At 47.6% G+C, this 19,927-nt stretch overlaps 2 protein-coding genes across 2 annotated transcripts in view; both read left to right on the forward strand.

The window, feature by feature from the left end:
• The window catches only part of LOC127052538 (zinc finger protein 239-like), a 232,021-nt gene that overhangs the window by 185,221 nt on the left and 26,873 nt on the right, over window positions 1–19,927 (forward strand). The gene's annotated exons all lie outside the window — the stretch shown is intronic.
• LOC127052619 (major centromere autoantigen B-like) overlaps window positions 1–19,927 on the forward strand; it is a 362,626-nt gene that overhangs the window by 101,055 nt on the left and 241,644 nt on the right. The window lies entirely within an intron of this gene.

Consider the following 19,927-nt stretch of genomic DNA (forward strand, 5'->3'; position numbering starts at 1 on the left):
CTGTGCCAACATCAGCTTTATTGTGTAGCCATAGCGTCAGACACAAAACCATAGAATCAGGACTCAATATGCGTGTATCCAGAAGTCTGAAATTGGAGCCTGATAAATTCGTTGCCTCATTGGTTACCATCATTTCTACAGCCTGAAAGTCCTTGTTACCTAATCAGGCAGCCAGTTTGGGATCCACGAGGAAGGAATGTCCTATGAAGCACTCTCTCTTTGGATCCAAACAGCAAAGGATGATTGTTCTCAATCTAACCCTGGCATACTTTGGAAGTGTAATCAGTGACACTGGACTAGGAAGTGGAGTTGCACAAACAATTTTCCTTGGGTCATTGGTCACCATAGCTTCCTTTACTGGGGTGGAAACCAAAAACTGTGGACTCTTTCAACCTCAGCTCTTGCAAATCCTTGGTCTTGGATAGGGTAAATTTACACTTCTCTGAAGTAAAATCCTTTACAAAACTACTCAAAATCTCAGCAGTGTTAATGAGGAATGGCTTCCTAAAAAATGCCAAGCTTTTCTTTAATTCGGTGGCACAGGTCCAGGGAAGGGACTGGATACAGGCCTGGATCAGAATCTTTGTTAGTTACCAGAGCTGGAGATTCTATTAAAAAATGGCCAGGGAGCTCTCAGAATCTCTCTTTTCTCTGAACCCTGGAGATCTGGGACCCATGGCTCTTCCCCTTTTCCCAGCTGGGAGATTATATATAGTTTGGAAACTGGAAACCCTGCTCAGATGAAAGAAAACAAAGGAGTTCCATTGATTTCATAAGACTTTGTCATAAAAAAAGCATTCTATTAGTTGAACTTCAGTACTTAGTGTGACCCAGTGTGCCTGGGACAGTCCTCACTGAAAATGCCAAGGTCAGGGCAGGCTGACTCAATAGGTGGATCCCCTTGGTCTTTTCCTTGGGTTCATTCTACAGGTCAGAGATGGCCAACCTGTGGCTCTGGAGCCGCATGCGGCTCTTCAGAAGATACTATGCAACTCCTGCTAGGAGCTGACTCTGAGGAAAAAATTGTGGTTGCCCAGCACCAACTGGCATCCCTATCAGTGCCCCTTCCCTCCCCCCAGTGCCTCCCAGTCACTGTCGGCCCCCATTGATCAGAGCCTCCTCCTCCCTCCCCCGTGCTCTTGTCCGCCATGATCAGCTGTTCCACAGCATTGAGGCGGCACTGCGGGGGAAGAGCAAGGATGCGGTGCGCAGCCTCACCCCTCCCTCCTCCCAGTGCCTCCCGCCCGCTGCAATCAGCTGTTCTGCGATGCACAGCAGGCTCAAGGGGAAGTGAGGACATGGCTCACACAGGGGAGGGGGTGGGAAGAGGCGATGGGGACTTGGGAAAAGGGGTGGAGTGGGTGGCGGGGCCTGAGACAGAGCCAGGGGTCCAGCACCCCTAGTCGGCACCAGTGTCTCCTTGAATAAACGACACAGTGACTAGCTGGTGTGGAAATTTTTAATCAAATTTTTTCTTACACCACCTAAAAATGGAAGGCAAGTGCAAACAGGAAAGAAAATACAGAGATGAAAATGGAGGATTCCAACAGGAGTGGGAGAATAAGGACTTTTTTGTTAAACGTAATCGTAAGGCCACGTGTCTTCTTTGCCAGATTTGTGTGTCTCAGTTCAAATCTTCAAACCTGTAGCGTCATTTGGCTTCTAGCCATGCACATATGGATCGAGAATTCCCATGAGGTTCTGAACTCTGCACTTTAAAACTGAAAACTTTGAAAAAACAAACATATATAGAAGTCCAGTTCTTCACCAGATGCGCCAACTGATCGCAGACTGTAACGTTAGCCTCCTATGATGTGGTTTGGCACACAGCCCATGCGAAAAAGCCCTACTCTGAAGAAGAGCGTATAAAAACGTGCCTCACTGATGTGATTTTAATCCTCTCACCAGAGAACGAGAATCTACAGAAGAAAATGTCTGGCCTGCATCTTTCACATCACACAACAGAATGCAGAATCTCCAACCTGAACAGTGACATCAAATCACAACTGCACTCGCAACTAAGTATTTGAGCATCGCTTTGGATGAATCATGCCATGCACAGGATAAACATTATCGGTATTTGTCCACACTGTGTCTGATGACTGTGTTGTAATGGAAGAACTCCTCAATATCGTGTCACTGAAGGACAGAACTCGGGGATGAGCTCTACAGGAGGTGCTGATGTTAGTAGTTACAAAAGCCACTTGCCTTTACAGAGGCTAACTGCCATTGCAACAGACGGGGCTCATCCATGTGGGGATTGATGAATGGATTAGTAGGGCTCTGTAAGTCTAACAAGAGCTTTCCTGAATTTTGGACATTTTGCTACTATTCATCAGGAGCAACTGATTTATATATATATATATCTCAAATTTGATCACGTCATGAAACCTGTCTTGCACATTCTGAATTTCATTCTCTCAAATGCACTTAATCACAGACAGTTTCAAAAATCTAACTGAAGAACTGGATGAAGATGACTCCCCTGCCGATTTCACTGTGCAGTTTGATTGCTCTCGAGAGGTAAAGTTAATTCCCATTTTTTTGAGCTCCAGTAAAATTGTTTATGGAGGAGAAGCACAGAATGCACCCTGAACTTACAGATCCGGGATGGGTTCTAGACTTGGCATTTCTTGCAGACATGAAGCTGCATTTGGATAAATTAAATGTGGACTTAGAAGAAAAATTGTGGCTGCTGTCTGACCCAGTGCAAGGTGTATTTGTGTTCATGAACAAACTGCAGTTGTTTCACAGACAAATGCTTGAGGGAGAGCCGACACACTTTCCCTCAATGTCACAACTTCCAGCCAGATCAAAAAATGATGCAGCAGAACCCCTAAAGTGGAGCACAACTAGATATGTGAGCCTGATTAGAGATCTTAAGGACAGTTTTGAGGAAAGATTCCAAGATTTGCAGCAGAAAAGACCTTTTAGTGCTGAAGCCAATTGTCTAAAGCCCCCCTTTAGTCACTGATGAAGCATCATCCCAGATGGAAATAACAGAACTTTTGGAAGATGACAGATTGAAATCTGTTCAGAAGACACAGGGGCACCCTTACTTTCTGGCAATCTGTACCAAAGGATAAATATGCCAACATCAGAGGTGCAGCCCTAAGATGAATCTCAATATTTGCCTCGACCTATCTTTGTGAGTCTGTTTTCTCGACACTCAAATGTGAAATCCAAGCACTGATCCATTTTGACAGTCAGCCACTTAAGATAACTGCTGCGTGTGAGCACAACTGAACACAAACCAAATTTCAAGGGAATTGTTGAAAGCCAGAAATTGCCAGAAATCCCATATCTATATCTATACACACATACACATAAAAATACAATATAATCATTACATATTATTGTGGCTCTGTGGCAATGTACATTCGTAAATTCTGGCTCTTTCTGAGGCACAAGGTGGTACAGTTGATGACCCTTCATGGGCCATCAAACAGGTTAGGCAGTGCTAATGCCACTCTGCCTGGAAGTGTCTCCTAGAAACATTGCACAAGTCTGGAAATACAGATATACCCTGCACATCTATAACTCACACTACAAAGGTGAGACAAACATAGAAACAAGATTCTCATACTTGGCAAATCACAATAGTTTCACAGATACCTTAAACAGCATAGCTAGCATGATTCATTGCATTTTTATAATATTGGTATTAATAATAAATAATAATAATAATATAGTGTCTCCCAATTCCATACAGTGTGACACTTAGTAAAGCAGTGAACAAGTATGTCTTGTGAGATATCATTTGAAAACTCATAATTTACTGAATATTATCCTCCTGTTAAAATATGCGTAGCAACACTGTATGTAAAGTGATGAGGTTTTACTGAATGGTATTACTAAAAATGGTACAACTCTGGGGAACACCCACAGACCAGTTCCCTCAGAGACAGCAAGGCAAACAGCTGGTGAAATAGCTATTCTCCAGCAATGGGAAGGTGTGAACAAGATATTTACATTGCATCACAGGGAAGGCTTGAAGGTCACATCCACAACAGACAGCCTGTCAGCATGACTCAGGTGAAAACTGATGATGTTTCTGTACAAAGGACTGAATTATAAAAAGAGGTGGGGAAAACACTTGAGAGTCTCTCTCTCTCCCACTTTTCCGTCTCCTCATGAAAACAATTCCTGAAGAACTGAACCTGGGCAGGAGTAGGGGTTAGAGAAGAGTCCTGACTGAAAACAAGCCAGCCTGTCACAGCATGTGGTGAGAGAAACATGTGCTTTGAATTCATTTTAGCTTGTTAAGTTAGACATTAGTTTGTATTTTATCTTTGCATTTCTTTTGTAAACAAATTCTGACTTTCATGCATCATTACTTGTAGTCACTTAAAATCTTTTTTTTTTTTTGGTAGTTAATCTTGTTATAATATATGGAGATATACCTATCTCTCAGAACTGGAAAGGACCCTAAAAGGTCATCGAGTCCAGACCCCTGCCTTCAGTAGCAGGACCAAGTACTAGTTTGCCCTAGATCCCTAAGTGGCCCCACCTAAGGGCTGAACTCACAACCCAGGAGTTAGAAGACCAATGCTCAAACCACTGAGCTATCCCTCTGAGCAGGGAATTAAGATTAAACTGTGTGAGAAATTCCATGTTGGATAACAAGGCTAGTGCATGTCATTTTCCACTGATGAAATAACAGACTTCATATGAGCATGTGTTGTGCAGTAGCTTGGACAGTGCAAGATGCACATTTCTGGGGGAAAATCTGGTACTTGAGAATTTGCTGGTGTTATCCTGAGTGGTTGACTAGCAGCACTCAATACTGTGTAGCTGGTAGAGAGTTACATGCTGGAGACTGTGTTAAGTGGCCAAGAGAGGCTGTTCTCACATAAAACAGTGGAAAAGGCATCCCAGGTTGGAGAACTGAGGTGACAGCTGTTCAACAGTCCAGCTTGTACTCTGGGTAATGTCACAGACACTCATTATAACAAAGCCTCTTACAACACAGAGAAAGTAAATCCATGTCCCAGAAATCCAAGACTCCAGAGAGAGGGCAAGTCTCCCTGGCACTGCTTCTTGCTGACAGAGAGGTCCAGAGACAATGGGAGAGTCCTGGGGAAGCTGGGAACAGTAAGCATGGGCTGAAGGGGTTCAGTAGAGTAAGGAACAGGAAGGGAAGGGATATCATTAATGCAGGTGTAACATTATTGACATGAACTGTGACCATATAGATCATTGTTGCAATCAGGTCCTATGGTTGCACCAGGTCTTGTACAGAGGAGGCCAAGTGGGGCGACTATGGAAAGGTTGTAGTTTGCTGGTTATGATTATGCTGTCTGTATGTGTGTATCATTTTTGTATTTGAAGTTATGAATACTGGCCATGTACTTGTATCTCAATGTGCTTGATTCTAAGTATCCTCAGTGGACTATTTGCTCAGCTTCTTGAGACAGGACTATTCTCAGTAAGAGCCCAGTCAAGAAACGCTTAACTGACAATGGACTTTGGGAGATGGCAATCTACATCTGAGCTTTCCTGGGAACATTCAAACTAGCATGTAAACAATGGCGTCGGCCTGCAGAAAGCTAAATCATTCATGGACATGTGACTTGACCATATGGTTACAAACTCCATCTTGTTGCTGTGATTTTGCACAGGAGAACAAAGGGGTTTCCACCAACAAGAGAAAGAATATAAAAGGCCCTGGGAACCACTATTTTTTGTTTCAGGTGGCTCAAGAGATGGCCTCTCCACCCCCAAGAAATACCTGAAAGAAAGGGGAACAAAGGACAGTAACTACGGTGGTGTGAGTGATTGCTGGACCCAGACTAGGAAGGAGTCCTGTCTGTGAAAGGAGCTTATTGAAACATCTCTGGGGGTGAGACTTCATCTATAAATCAGTTTCTTAGTGTATTAGGCTTAGACTTACTGGCACAGAAAACGGGCTCAGAGGAAGTCTGAGCACACCAGGGGACAGTCCCAGGGGGGTCTCTGTGACCAAACCTGTCACAGCAGGATCTCAGCAGTACTAGATGTCAGGATAGCACATAGTGCAGACCATTGGAAAACATAATCCCAACTATACTTATAAAATGATAGGGTCTAAATTAGTTTTTTCCACTCAAGAGATGGATCTTGGAGTCACTGTGGATAGTTCTCTGAAAACATCCACTCAATGTGCAGCAGCAGTTAAAAAACGAACAGAATGTTGGGAATCATTAAGAAAAGGATAGATAATAAAACAGAAAATATCATATTGCCTCTGTATAAATCCATGGTACCCCCACATCTTGAATACTATGTGCAGATGTCATCACCTCATCTCAAAAAAAGATATATTGGAATTGGAAAAGTTTCAGAAAAGGGCAACAAAAATTACTAGGGGTATGGAACAGCTTTCGTATGAGGAGAGATTTAAAAAACTGGGACTTTTCAGCTTAGAAAAGAGACGAAGAACAGGAGCTATGATAGAAGTCTATAAAATCAAGACTGCTGTGGAGAAAGTAAATAAGGAAGTGTTATTTACTCCTCCTCATAACACAAGAACTAGGAGTCACCCAATGGAAGTAATAGACAGCAGATTTAAAACTAACCAAAGGAAGTATTTCTTCACACAACGCACTATCAACCTGTGGAACTCTTTGCCAGAGGATGTTGTGAAGGCCAAGACTAGAAGAGGGGTCAAAAAAAAACCAAGATACATTTATGGAGGATCGGTCCATGAATGGCCATTACCCAGGATGGACTGGTATGATGTCCCTAGCCACTGATTGCCAGAACTTGGCTGTGGAGAACACTGGGTAATTAGAAGTTATAATTCAGGAACAACAGACTCTAATTAGTCTAGAAAAGCAGAATGTGAAAAATAAGAATCAGATCATGTGACTTTGGGAATGAGGGACTCCAAGATCCAAGGAATCTGCAGAGAAGAGAGATTGTGGCTATTAGACATGAAGATGGGGGAGCAAGTCTCTCTATGTGTCAAGAAGCTTCACTATCAACCTAGGCCATTTTCACATGCTGGGGTGCGATCCAGAGCAGTGAGGAGTTGTATCATCTGTAATCCTGGGTGAGTTTCGATGTTCTGCTGCTGGAGATCCCTTGTCTGGATACTCCCAGCCAGCATTCAAGGACACCTTGAGTGTCTGTGTGACAGGTAACCCTGGACCAGCAGCTCTGACTCCTGCAGCCTGCTTGTTACACCCCAAGCACATTCTGGTCTGGATGGAGCAGAGGAAGGTCTCTGGTAGTGTGTGTGTCACTGGCATATTGGGGGATGCTGAAACAGGGCAGAGCAGAGGTAGCATTGTGGGGCTGGCATGAACCTTATCTCTTCATTTCCCCTTCTAATAACTGAGGGCACAGAAATCCTTACCCAGAGAGGTCACGTTCTCATAGTTCTCCTGCATAACATCCCTGTAGAAGGCCCTCTGAGCAGGGTCCAGGAGAGCCCCCTCTTCCCTGGTGAAATACACAGCCACCTCCTCAAAGGACACCAGCTCCTGAAAGAGCAAGGGTCCAAAACTCAGTACCTGCTGCCCCAGTCACAGCCCCACTATTTGTGGGTGAGAGGAGCCAAACAGAAGCTCTGGGTGGCTCGCAGTCAACAGAGTCCCACCCCCACCCCTCTCAGAGCATCCAGAAAGCACCAGGGTGAGGACAGGAAGAGGGAGCCCCTTGTCTCTCCCAGCAGATCCATCACACACCTACCAGCCACAACAGCAGATGGAGCCCCTAGCAGGATACAGGGAGAGGTCCCTGTTAGGAAGCCCAACACCCTCCTCATTCTGAGGAGCTGGATATGAAGAGAGAGGAATCTCCCCTAAACTTCATTGCTGGGTGCCCCTTTCATATCTCACAGCAACCGCTGGTTAGTTGGATCAGGCTCCAGTACTGGGAGTCTGGTCAGTTCTCCTAGCTTCATATAGGTGGGTTATTTTCTGTTTCACAAATTAGGGCATTTCCACCTTCAAACCTCATGAGTCTGTTCCTAGAATCTAGGCCACTTATTAAACAACTCCCAGCAGGTTTGCCACACCCTGGTCTCCTCCCTTCCCCACCCTGTGAATTTCGTACCCCGGTTCAACCTCCAAACCAGATTGTGCAAACCTTCCCATCTCCGGTGTATTTGCTGTCCCTCTCGCCCAGCAGGACCCACCAACCACCCCACCACCACCACCACTGATAATTCCTACCTGAGCTAGCTCCTTTGCAGCCATTTCTCTTCTCTCTCCCATGAGAGGATGGGATGAGCTGGAGCAGAACATGGACGTCATTCTGCAGCCTGGCAGCGTGAGAAGGGCAGTGGTGGAGGTTTCAGAACCGGTTTCAGTTCATTTCACATCACGATTCCCCCAGGCTCTTTCCCTGCAGACAGACATCCTACATTCTGCCATGCTGGGAAAATGCTCAATCTCTTTATTACAGTGTAGACCTGGCCCCTCCTGTCAGGCTAAGCCCACAGACACATTTTTAACCTCCGTTCTCCCTCCCCCCATCCCACAACAAAGTCTCTGAACACAAGGCTAGAAAAGAGCAGAACCCAAGGAGTCACTGTGGGGGATTCCCTCAGCCACTGACCCCAGGCAGCCACACCGCAGCAGGGGGAATATGGAGTCAGGAACTGGCTTTTCCTCTGACTGCTCCTTTTCTTGTTCACCTGGGCCTGGCAGAGAAGAAGCTTTCATTAAGGTCACTTCCCAGCACAGAACCCCCACTGGGAGAGCAGCAGCTGCTAAGCCTGGTCTCCCAGATCACAATGGAGGCTGCAGCCTCTGACCCAGGAAGCTGAACCCCAATATCCTGAGCAGAGAGGGATAGAGCATTTGAGCAGCCTTCCCTCCTTTAGCTCACTGTGGAGAGTAGCTAATGAGAGCCCCTCCTCACAGGGAGAATTGCTGATCTCATTTGTCCATCCGGAGTCACTCCTTGTCTTTCCACGCAGTGACTCTGGATTAACAATGATCTCTATGAAACCAGATTTCAGAAAGAACGAGTCCAGAATGCTGTGGAAGAGACCATTGTGCAGCAATGCTGACCCCCTTCCCACTCCCTCACTCCCCAGATCTAGGACAAGGACTCGAGGCACAAATTTTCCCTACAGAACCGGAAGTTCCTGCATTTTTCAAGAGAGGAGAAAAGCAAAATCTGTGATTTCACCCTCACAGTGTTTGATAAGTGGATAGAAAGTTATCACGGTGACTGGGCCTTGCTGGGGAATGCCAGGAAGTGCTTGGAGCCAGGATTCTGGCATAAGCTAATCAGAGAGAAGAAGCGAGGTCAGGAGCAGCCCCCAGAGCCCCCATCCAGCCCCCCCAGATATTCCCTGGGACCCACCCACCACCACGACCCCCCAGCAGCCAGAGACCCCCTCAAAAGGGACCACCCTACTGGGAACTCAGTCCTTCACTGTCTGCCTAGGACTCCTGCCTGCCCTCCAGCAGGATCTGCCCTGCCCTTTGCCTGGCACCTCCTCCTCCCCCCTGCAGGATCACCTGATGCTTTACAGTGGCACCCCTGGCCTAGCACGGGGGATTCTCCCACACACATTCTGTGCACTGGGCATGGCAGCGACCTGAGGAGTCTGCAGGGGAAGCCCAGACCGAGCCCCTGGCACAGCACCAGGTTCCCTCTAACCCCCTGTCCCGCCTCCCCAAGAGACACCCACTCCCACTGTTCTGCAGCCAACAGGTCACCAGCAATACCCACCTCCAGGACCCATAGCCTCAGGACTTGACACATCAGAACCATCCCCATAAACCCCAGACCTCCAGAACCCACCAACCTAACTAGGGTACCCCCTGTTCAGCCACCCAGAGACCTCCCCCTACCACAATGCCCCTTCAGTTTCAGCTGCAATCGCCCCACATAGACATGCCCCCTCGCTCCAGCAACAGTGTTACCTCACAGTGCCTGATAATGGATAGAAAGTTATCACTGCCCCCTGCTGGCCAGTCACACAGGCAGAGGATCACTGGGGGGTGCTTCTTTAACAGGAGAATGGAAGGTCTGGAGGGACAAAGTAGGTAAGAAATGACCATGTCCTGTCACTAGCAAATAATGGCCACCATGGATCCACCCGAGAGGTGGCTACATCTTAGCTCATTGGGAAGCAATCGGGAGGGGTAGCTCAGTGGTTTGAGCATTGGTCTGTTGTGAGTTTAATCCTTGAGGGGCCACTTAGGGATATGGGGCAAAATCAGTACTTGGTCCTGCTAGTGAAGGCAGGGGGCTCGACTCTGTGACCTTTCAGGGTCCCTTCCAGTTCTAGGAGATAGGTATAACACCACAGATTATTATTACCCCCTCATATTCAATTAGAAATAGACAACTAAAGAAAAGTGGGGCAAATGTTTAGGGTATTTTATATCGACCTTTGAGATTTGCAGAGAAAATGTATCACAAACTACATATTTGATAACATGACAGAAAAACACCAAGATCTGAGGGGATTTTATTTTGCTATGAAATACCTAGAGGGAAAGGGGGGACTGTTTGACTGGATTTTATGACTGTCCAATACATAAACACAAAGTGATGGTTCCCCCCACTGCCACCATTCACATAGGCAGCTTGGAGGGAGCCCCTTGAGGAGCTGATTTAAGAGGGCAAGGGAGTGGGGGAGAGAGCTGGACGGCTCCCTGGACAAAGGAAGGGGGCAGCAGGTGGGATTGGGAAATGAGGTCTGGGCAGTTTCCATGGGGGACACATGCAACTCCCTTCCCAGCCCTGGCAGAGAATAGGCACCTCATCCCATCCCCACGCCAGGGGCAGCCATGTTTTGGGGAATGACTCAGGGCAATAATTTCCCATCCAAACAAGGACAAATTGCTGCAGATAAAATGGGTGGGAAAATCCCCCCCATGAGAGAGATTTTTAATTGACATTTGAGAATTATGGAGAGAACAGGGCAAAATCGGGGGAGATTAGAGAGCTTATCATTGGGGGGGAAATCTCCCTGGATTTTATAGCCACATGTGATAATGAGAGAGAAAAAAGGAAAAACTTGAGAGAATTTGTATGTGGGAGGAAGTGGCAAAAACAGGGAAAGGATCCAGTTAACTCACCTGCCCCACCCCTCCCACGGGAATGTCCTGGCTGCAGAGAGACAGTTCGACCCCCCCTCCGACCTTCCCCTCCCTGCAACTCCGGCTTCTCCCCTCCCCCCTTCCTGACACCTCCCCCCACACCAAAGGGGGGGGGGCCTCTGCCAGCGCCTCAGCACGAGCTCAACTCCTGCTCCTCCCCCTAGCCCTGATTTTGCCCTTTAGCCCCCTCCGGACTCTGCCTCTAGCTGCTTGACACCCGCCCCCCGACCAGTCAATTTCCACCCCCTGCTCAGACCCTGGCACCGCCCTGCTCCCTGTTGCTCCCATCGCCCCTTTCCAGCCCCTGGAACTAGCGCTCAGCGGAACGTTACGGCTGACATGGGCAGGGAGAAGTGCAGCGGCTTCAACAGCTGTTACTGAGCATGCTCAGTGCCCGGGCGTAGCACATTGCAATTGGGAGCAATTTAATACACTGCCCCCCCAGCCGGGCCCCAGTCTCCGCCCCCCCGCCGGGCCCCAGGTTCTGCCCGCCCCCGCCATCCCAGCGGGGCCGGCGCGGATCCTGCTGCAGCTCCACTGGGGCTGAGGCAGCTCTGAGGCTTCTCCCAGGTTCCCCTGAGCAGAGAATCAGTTTCCTGCCGGGGGCAGATCCTGGCCACAGCTGAGAACAGCGGCTCTGCTCTGGCTCGGGCGGCTCCACCGCTGCTGGCAGCACATGGGCAACCAGGGAGCAGGTTCCCGGGGGCTGCAACAGCTGCGGATCCGGGGGCGGAGAGTCACTTTCCTGGCCCTCCCCCGCACTCCCCCGGGGGCTCTCGCTCACCTGGAGTCTCTGACCCTGGAGCTGATGGTGGTAGAGTCCGGGGCTCCAGGAGGCTGGTTCCCCTGAGGAACGGCCCAGCCCTCCTGGCCTGGCAGGGAAAGAGCTTTAATGCCGGGCTCTCCCCTGCACAGACCCCGGGGAGCAGCAGCAGCTCCCGCCCGGTCACACAGAAGTAGCAACAGAATCCAGTCTGTGCTAGAGCCCCGCCCCCAGGAGCTGCCCCGCCCGCAGCCTCTGGGTTTTCTTCTGCCTCTTTCTTCCCAGCACCCACCGTATCCAGCTGATCCCTTCCTGTGTCTGCAAACACCCGCCTGGGCTGGTTGCAGCGCTGGCTGGGGCTGTCTACAGTGGTTGAAGTTCCCTCCATCTCTGCTTCCCCTGGGGGTTGGAAAGGAGATGGTACCAGGGTGTGAAAGCAGAATTAGGGGGCAGGGAAAGAAGGACTGTTTGGAAAGGGGTCAAGTATCAGAGGGGTAGCCGTGTTAGTCTGGATCTGTAAAAGCAGCAAAGAATCCTGTGGCACCTTATAGACTAACAGACGTTTTGGAGCATGAGCTTTCGTGAGTGAATACCCACTTCGTCAGATGCATACATCTGATGAAGTGGGTATTCACTCACGAAAGCTCATGCTCCAAAATGTCTGTTAGTCTTTAAGGTGCCACAGGATTCTTTGCTGTTTGGAAAGGTGGGTTTTTGCGAGGGGAGAGGGTGATTCAGATGGAGTCAGAAGAACTTGGGCAGCAGAGGCTCAGAGAAATTGAAGGGAACCCTCTGGGTGTCCCAGTGTTGGCCAGGGTTTGTACAGCATCTAGGGCAATATGGGGTCCTGATCTCAGTCATGGTCTTTGCAGCACCTGGGAGCCCTGATGTCTGTTTCCTGATCACAAGCACTGGGAATGGATAGAGAGAAAACCTCAGCACCTGAAGGGTTAATGCAGCCCTGTGTGCAATCCCTGTTGGGTGGTGCTGCTGCTGTTATGAGGGGTTGTCTTAGTAGACAAACATCACAATCCCAGTCCCATAGGGTCTAGTGGTCAGGATTCCTGATTTTGACTCAGGTTCAATTCCCAGTGTGGGAATAGTGCAGAGCTTTTGCTCCGAGCAGAGGAAGGGAATGGGGAGGGATCTTGGAAACGGGGCATTTGGACAGTGCTGGGAGGGGATCCCAGAAGTGGGAGTGGGGGGCAGAGCTCTGAGAGGAGATCAGGGAAGGATCCCAGCAGTGTGGGAAGTGGATAGCATGGAGAGCCCAGGCCTGGAATGGGGAGTGGGAAGAGTGACTCTGTCCTTCTAAACTCACCATCGGCAGACTAGGCAGGCTTGGAAGACTTACATATTTGTTGGTAAATGTCAATTTCTGTGTAAACACATGACCCAATGGCAAAATATTTCCATCGATAATAATCAAAATTGACAGATGGGCAAAGTAAGAAACGTGCTGCTTGAGAACTTATCCTATTCTAATCCTATAGGGTTCCCTTCTGCCTTAGACACCACCATGTGAGCATTTTATTTCCCTCCCCATTTTCACACAGAGACACAATTTCCTTTGCATGGATCCATGAACAGCAAAATCTTTCTGTGTCTCTTGTCTGAGCCAAGGCATTCAATTCCATTGAAACCTTCTGTCCTGCAAGGGCAATGGTCAAACAGAGGGGACGTGGCCACTTTTCCCTGGCAGTGAGATATTCATGCTCCTCTTTATTCATGCTGCTGTTGTTATTCCAGGAATCATTAAGGATGGAATAAAAAGCTGAGTTTACTCCAGGGTGAGGAAAGAAAGGAGCCACCAAATCCCTCAAAAATCTCAGTGCCGCAGAGAAAAGCTGCCCTGCTATTGGAATCACTGATGTGCTGGTGATATGATGGGAAAGGGGCTGTCTGAATTGTCCAGGCAGGGAATGAACAATCTACAGCAACATCATTAACCACAAACACACTTTAATCATACTCCAGCTAGAAGGGAAATGGGCAGGAATTCTTGCTGTTCAGCCATGGACACACGTACAGAACTGCACAGCAGTGCGTGTGGTGTCTCACCATCCACGGTGCCAAATGGAGTCAGTCTGGTCTTACTCTGAGGCAAGTCTACATTCAGAATGCTGCAGTGGCGCAGCTGCACCGATGCTGCTGTAGTGCATTAATGAAGATGCTCTAAGCTGATGGGAGAGAGCTGCCACATCTGTGTAGTTAATCCATCTCCCTTAGAGGCGGTAGCTATGTCAGTGGGGGAAGCTATGTTGGTGGGTATGCAAGCTGTGGTGCCTACACGTATATATAAAAGTTATTCAAACTCCATTTTTAAAACCACCCATTGTCTGGGAATGGAAAAGGAGCTTGTTGAAGCAGGGTCTGCCCTTCAAAGTCTTTAAGATCACAGATTCTAGCACAGCTTTGTTATGGGGTATAGCTCAGTGGTAGAGTGTTTGACTGCAGATCAAATCATCCAAGTACCCCCTTAGAAGCCTTTTTTAAATGAAAACATATTCATATCCATTTCCACTATTTTCAGGAGTTCCACTGAATGGCGAGCTTAAAATGAATTTGACCATTCAGCATTTTCCTGAGCAAATGAATAAAAACCCAGCTAAGCTGTCCAGAAGCTGAAATCAGTTCCAATCCTCTAAGTGTCTAGTTTATGTTTTCATCAATTAAACAAAGGGATCATATGAATGTACATTTGCAGAATCTTCTTCTCCAGGGCTGTGCTGTGCAGAAGAACAAGAACCACATTCAGTTGGGGTTCAGGAGTCTGATGAGCAAAGGCAACTTGGTGCAGGCTAAAGTCACCAGCACCTTGGCTCCTTCCCAGTCAACCAGCAGCTGGGCCCCCAGGACAAGACATGAGAAGAAGACAGTGGCTGTGAGCAGGAAAATAGCCCCCAAGAAGCTGCTAAAGCTGTCAAGATCCCCAGGAAGGTCACCATGCCCCTGTCTAGAACGTGGTTGTGGAGATTAATGGAAGGAGGAGGCACATGTCAGAGCCCTAGGGAGGCTCTTGTCAGGGCCCTAGTGGGGCTCTGGGTGATCGCTGCTTCCCAACACCCAACACGGATGTAATGAGGTTGAGTAGTGTCCGCAAAAGAGAAACTAAACAACTAATTATTCCTCCAGAAAGGTTTTTAATGACTTACGACTATAAAGGCAACACAGACAGAATGAGAGAAACAGAATTAAAGACCAGCACTGAGTGAGGATTAATACAAATGGCAAGTTATACTGGAGACAAGCACAAGTCCAAGTAATATTATGCATTAACTGCCTGTTCCTAAAAGTGCACCTATGTAAGCAGAGTCAGGATGAGCTCTACCCTGACATCTGGTGGTGAATTATGAGAAGTGCTGAAAGAATTTCAGGAATTGTGAATTCTCAGATATTTGCATGGGCACGCCCAGCATAGCCCAATGCAGCCTGGGATGGTTATTTTGACAGCTCTGGGATCCCCAATTTCTTTGTTACTGGGGCAGGATAAATAAAGTGTTGCCAGCTGTTTATGTGAATGAGGAACTATGAGACTGCTTTATGACAGAGATGTCTTAATATAACTTAAGTGAAACTTGCTAAACAAGGGACATGGGTTCCAACTCCCAGTGAATTGAGAGAGCTGGGGACTGGTGTGTGTATTTGATGGTATGGGTGCCTTTTGAGAATCTGGAACATCAAGTGCACAGTCTCTTCTCTCCACTGTAAAACAGTAGGACTAATTTTGATTCTATTAGGAGTCTGTCTAGAGACTGCTAAGCTGAGTTCATGTTGGGTCAATAGGGCATCAGCACCAGGGCTCCCTTACTAAGAGCTGAGATCACTGAGTGCTGTGTTAACTAGTGAGGGAACCTAAAGACCTATCGTTTAGTGGCTGGCAGAGCAGTTTGCAGCATGTTAGAGCAGCCCATGGAACAGTGAGCGGAGTGAAGCGGTTTGCAGGAACGGCTGGAGGAGCGGCACAGCTGGTGTAGTGGAGCTGGTCATGGTGAAGGCTGCAGTAGAACTCCACAGAGAGGTGGAGCAGTTGGCCCTGGCCCATGTAAGGTGCCCCTAAACACCCTGTGTGGACTCCCCCCCATTTCCACCCAGGCTGGGGGGGGGGTAAAACTCTGCAGATAAACTCTTGAATTCTGGGGTGGCATTGACCAGAGACTTTTGGGTTGTTGGACTTTGGGGTGATTGGACTTAAGACCCTAAGGGGAAAAGGACATTGCCAAACATATTTGGAGGTGGGGTTTTGTTTATAGTTTGTGTTATAATCCTGTTTGTGGTGTTTCTCCAATGGGATGCCGCATTGTTTCCTTCCTTTATTAAAAGAATTTTGCTACACTCAGACTCTGTGCTTGAGAGAGGGGAAGTATTGCCTCCTAGAGGCGCCCAGCGGGGTGTAGTATGTAAGTGTCCCAGGTCCCTGGGTGGGGGCTCGAGCTGGTTATGCATTGTGTTATTGAAACGGAACCCCTGGATACTGAACCCGGCCCTTGTTGCTGCCAACTCAGAGGGGCAGAAGGGTTACACATATAAAAGGAAAATAATATTGAAAATAGTCAAAAGCACGTGCAATGCTACTATTACTGATTGCCTAGCAACTTTACATGTATTGTAACCACCTCAACAAATATAATTCTCTATGTAATACTAATACATTGATTCACTATATTTTACTAACCTTAACCTGCCTATAACCTTATATAACAGCTCTCTCTTTGCTGGTCACGATTTGCTAGGCCTCTGGTCCCTTGACCATACTCTGGACTTTGAGTCTGGAAAAGAGCTGGCACAATCCATAGACCAGGTTGTTATATAAAATGCACATGGATTTTAACCCTTCACATACAGTAATGGCAAATTTCTTGGTTCAGGCTTATAGCAGTGATGGAATAAACTGCAGGTTCAAATCAAGTCTCTGGAGTTCATCCACAGCTGGGTCATTCAGTCCTTTGTAGAGAGCTTCAGTTTATAGCAAAGTCCCTCCAGAGGTATGAAGCAGGATTGAAGACAAGATGGAGACGAGGCATCAGCCTTTTCTAGTCTCTTGCCATGTGGTCTTCGCTTTCTTTGTCCCAAGGACACTCTATCCAGCACATGGCATAGAAAAACCTTAGAGTTCTGTCCATAGGCAGGTCCCTGCATACCTTGCTTAGTCACAAGGCGTATCTGCCTTCTCTCAATGGGTCCATCGTATAGCTGATGGTCCTTAATGGGCCATTAAGGAGGCTAGGCAGAACTGACACCAACTTGTCTGGGGTGTTCCTCGGAAGCAGAGCACAAGTTTGAAATACAGGCAGCATAGAGCCAATATTCATAACGTCAACTACAAAAATGATACACATCTAGAGATAGCATCATTATAATCAGCCAATCATAAACTCTCCGTAGACCCCTTACACGACAACCTTTCTACAATATTGACTGCAAATATAGAACACTGGTCTCAAGAGTGATCTATACAGTTACAGATTAGGGGCTAGGGGTTTTGTGGGCCCCTATATAGTCACTGTGGGCTCTGAGCGTGGGCCTGGTGGGGCAGTGCCATAGGTGCCATAGTATACCCAGTACTCAGAGACATTTTTCATTTAGATCACACACCCCTACATGACTATATGTATTGCCATACACAGCTCCTTCAGCCCCAAGGTTTTCTTATTGAGCTGTACTCCCATGTGGTTTACCAGTGTCCACAGGAAGAAGAACTTTCATAGTGATCAAGAAACTCCCCACAGATTTATCTGTTTCCTCATTCAGGCCCTCTCTAGCCGTGTCACGAGTACCTCCCTATGTCACCAGTCACTGCATGTGGTCTTAGGGTATGTTTACGCTACGGGATAATTCTGATTTTACATAAACCGGTTTTATAAAACAGATTGTATAAAGTCGAGTGCACGCGGCCACACTAAGCACATTAATTCAGCAGTGTGCGTCCATGGTCCGAGGCTAGCGTCGATTTCCGGAGCGTTGCACTGTGGGTAGCTATTCCGTAGCTATCCCATAGTTTCCGCAGTCTCCCCCGCCCCTTAGAATTCTGGGTTGAGAGCCCAGTGGCTGATGGGGCAAAAATCATTGTCGCGGGTGGTTCTGGGTAAATGTCATCAGTCATTCCTTCCTCTGGGAAAGCAACGGCAGACAATCATTTCGCGCCCTTTTTCCCTGGATTGTCCTGGCAGACGCCATAGCATGGCAACCATGGAGCCCATTCAGCTTTTTTTTTTTTTTTTACAGTCACTGTATGTGTACTGGATGCCGCGGACAGAGGTGATACTCCAGCGCTACACAGCAGCATTCATTTGCTTTTACATGATAGGAGAGATGGTTATCAGTTGTTCTGTACCATTTGCTGCCAATGAGATGATGATTATCTGTTTTTCTGTGCTGTTTGCTGCTATCATGGGTGCCCCTGGCTGAAGTGGGCTGGAGGCACAAAGGCAAAACTGGGAATGACTCCCCAAGTCAATCCCTTCTTTATGGTTTCTAAAAATAGAGTCAGTCCTGTCTAGAATATGGGGCAAGTGTACTAGAGAAGCAGTGTATCAGAAAGTACAGCTGCTCTGTGTCAGATCCCACAGAAATGATGAGCTACATGCCATTCGGGGGGGTGCCCCTACAACAACCCCACCTGTTGTTTCCCTCCTCCCCCAACCTTCCTGGGCTACCGTGGCAGTGTCCCCACCATTTGTGTCATGAAGTTATAAAGAATGCAGGAATAAGAAACAGTGACTTGTTAGTGAGATAAAATGAGGGGGAGACAGCCTCCCGGTGCTATGACAGTCCAGGCAGAACATTAAGCCATGTGGAGGAGAGGAGCCCAGCATCCCGCTGCTATGGTAGTCCAGGCAGTACAGAATCTTTTCTTTACACAGGAAAGGGAGGGGGCTGATGGAGCTCAGCCCCCAGTTGCTATGATGAGGACGGTTACCAGCCATTCTGTCCTATCTACTAGGAATGACCAGGAATCACAGAAGCAGCATGTATGGGGCTGTGACCCAGAGAGCCCATTCGCCTCCCTGGCTTTTTGATATGCTTGCTTGAGCTCCTTGATTTTTACATGACACTGCTCTGTGTCCCTGGAGTAGCCTCTTTCCATCATGGCCCTGGAGACTTTAGCATACATATACCTCTACCCAATATAATGCAACCCAATATAACATGAATTTGGATATAACGCAGTAAAGCAAGGCTCTGGGGGTGAGTGGGTAGGGCCGGGGGCTGCACACGTGAGTAGATCAAAGTAAGTTCAATATAACGTAGTTTCACCTATAACACAGTAAGATTTTTTGACTCCCGAGGTCAGCGTTATATCGGGGTAGAGGTGTATTTGTGTTTCTTTTTTTGGAACGTAGTTCTCCCATAACAGATTCGTCTCCCCAACATGCGATGAGATCAGATACCTCCCATTCAGACCATGCTGGAGCTCATCTGTGAATCCAGGACTGCGTGGTCTCTCATGATGATGGACTCTGCATGGTCGCCTGTGATGGTGGACTGTCCTGATGGTCACCTGTGCTGATGAGCTCACCACAGTGGCCAAACAGGAAATGAAATTCAAAAGTTCCCAGGGCTTTTACTGCCAACCTGGCAAGTGCATCGGAGTTGAGAGTGCTGTCCAGAGTGGTCACAAGGAAGCATTCTGGGATAGTTCCCGGATGCCAATAATGTCAAACTGTGTCCACAGTACCTCTAATCCGGAACTGCAATCTCAATTTTAGCACCACTTGCTGAGGTGGAGTACAGAAACCAGATTAAAGAGCCCTTTCAATTGAAAAAAAAAAATGATTTGGGCATGTGGATGGAATCAGTTTTATTTCGAATTAACTCAGCTAATTCCAAAATAACCACGTACTGTAGACCAGCCCTAAGGCTATGTCTACACTTCAAACACTGGAAGTATTCTTCTGACAACCCAACCCAAGCCTGTCTCCACTGAGGCTCACATTAACTACTTTTCTGTGGAGGAGATTTTTCACACCCCTGAGAGATGTGGCTATGTCAACATAGCTTTTCATTGTAGATCAGCCTCTAGCTGGCTTTTAGATATGAAAGGCAGTGGAGTCCAGCCTTTTCCTTGATATTGATGGTTGACGATTGCAGCTTTCCTTTGACAGATGTCATG

Source organism: Gopherus flavomarginatus, chromosome 5 (genome assembly GCF_025201925.1).
Source record: "Gopherus flavomarginatus isolate rGopFla2 chromosome 5, rGopFla2.mat.asm, whole genome shotgun sequence".
In the NCBI taxonomy this organism is placed as follows: domain Eukaryota; kingdom Metazoa; phylum Chordata; order Testudines; family Testudinidae; genus Gopherus; species Gopherus flavomarginatus.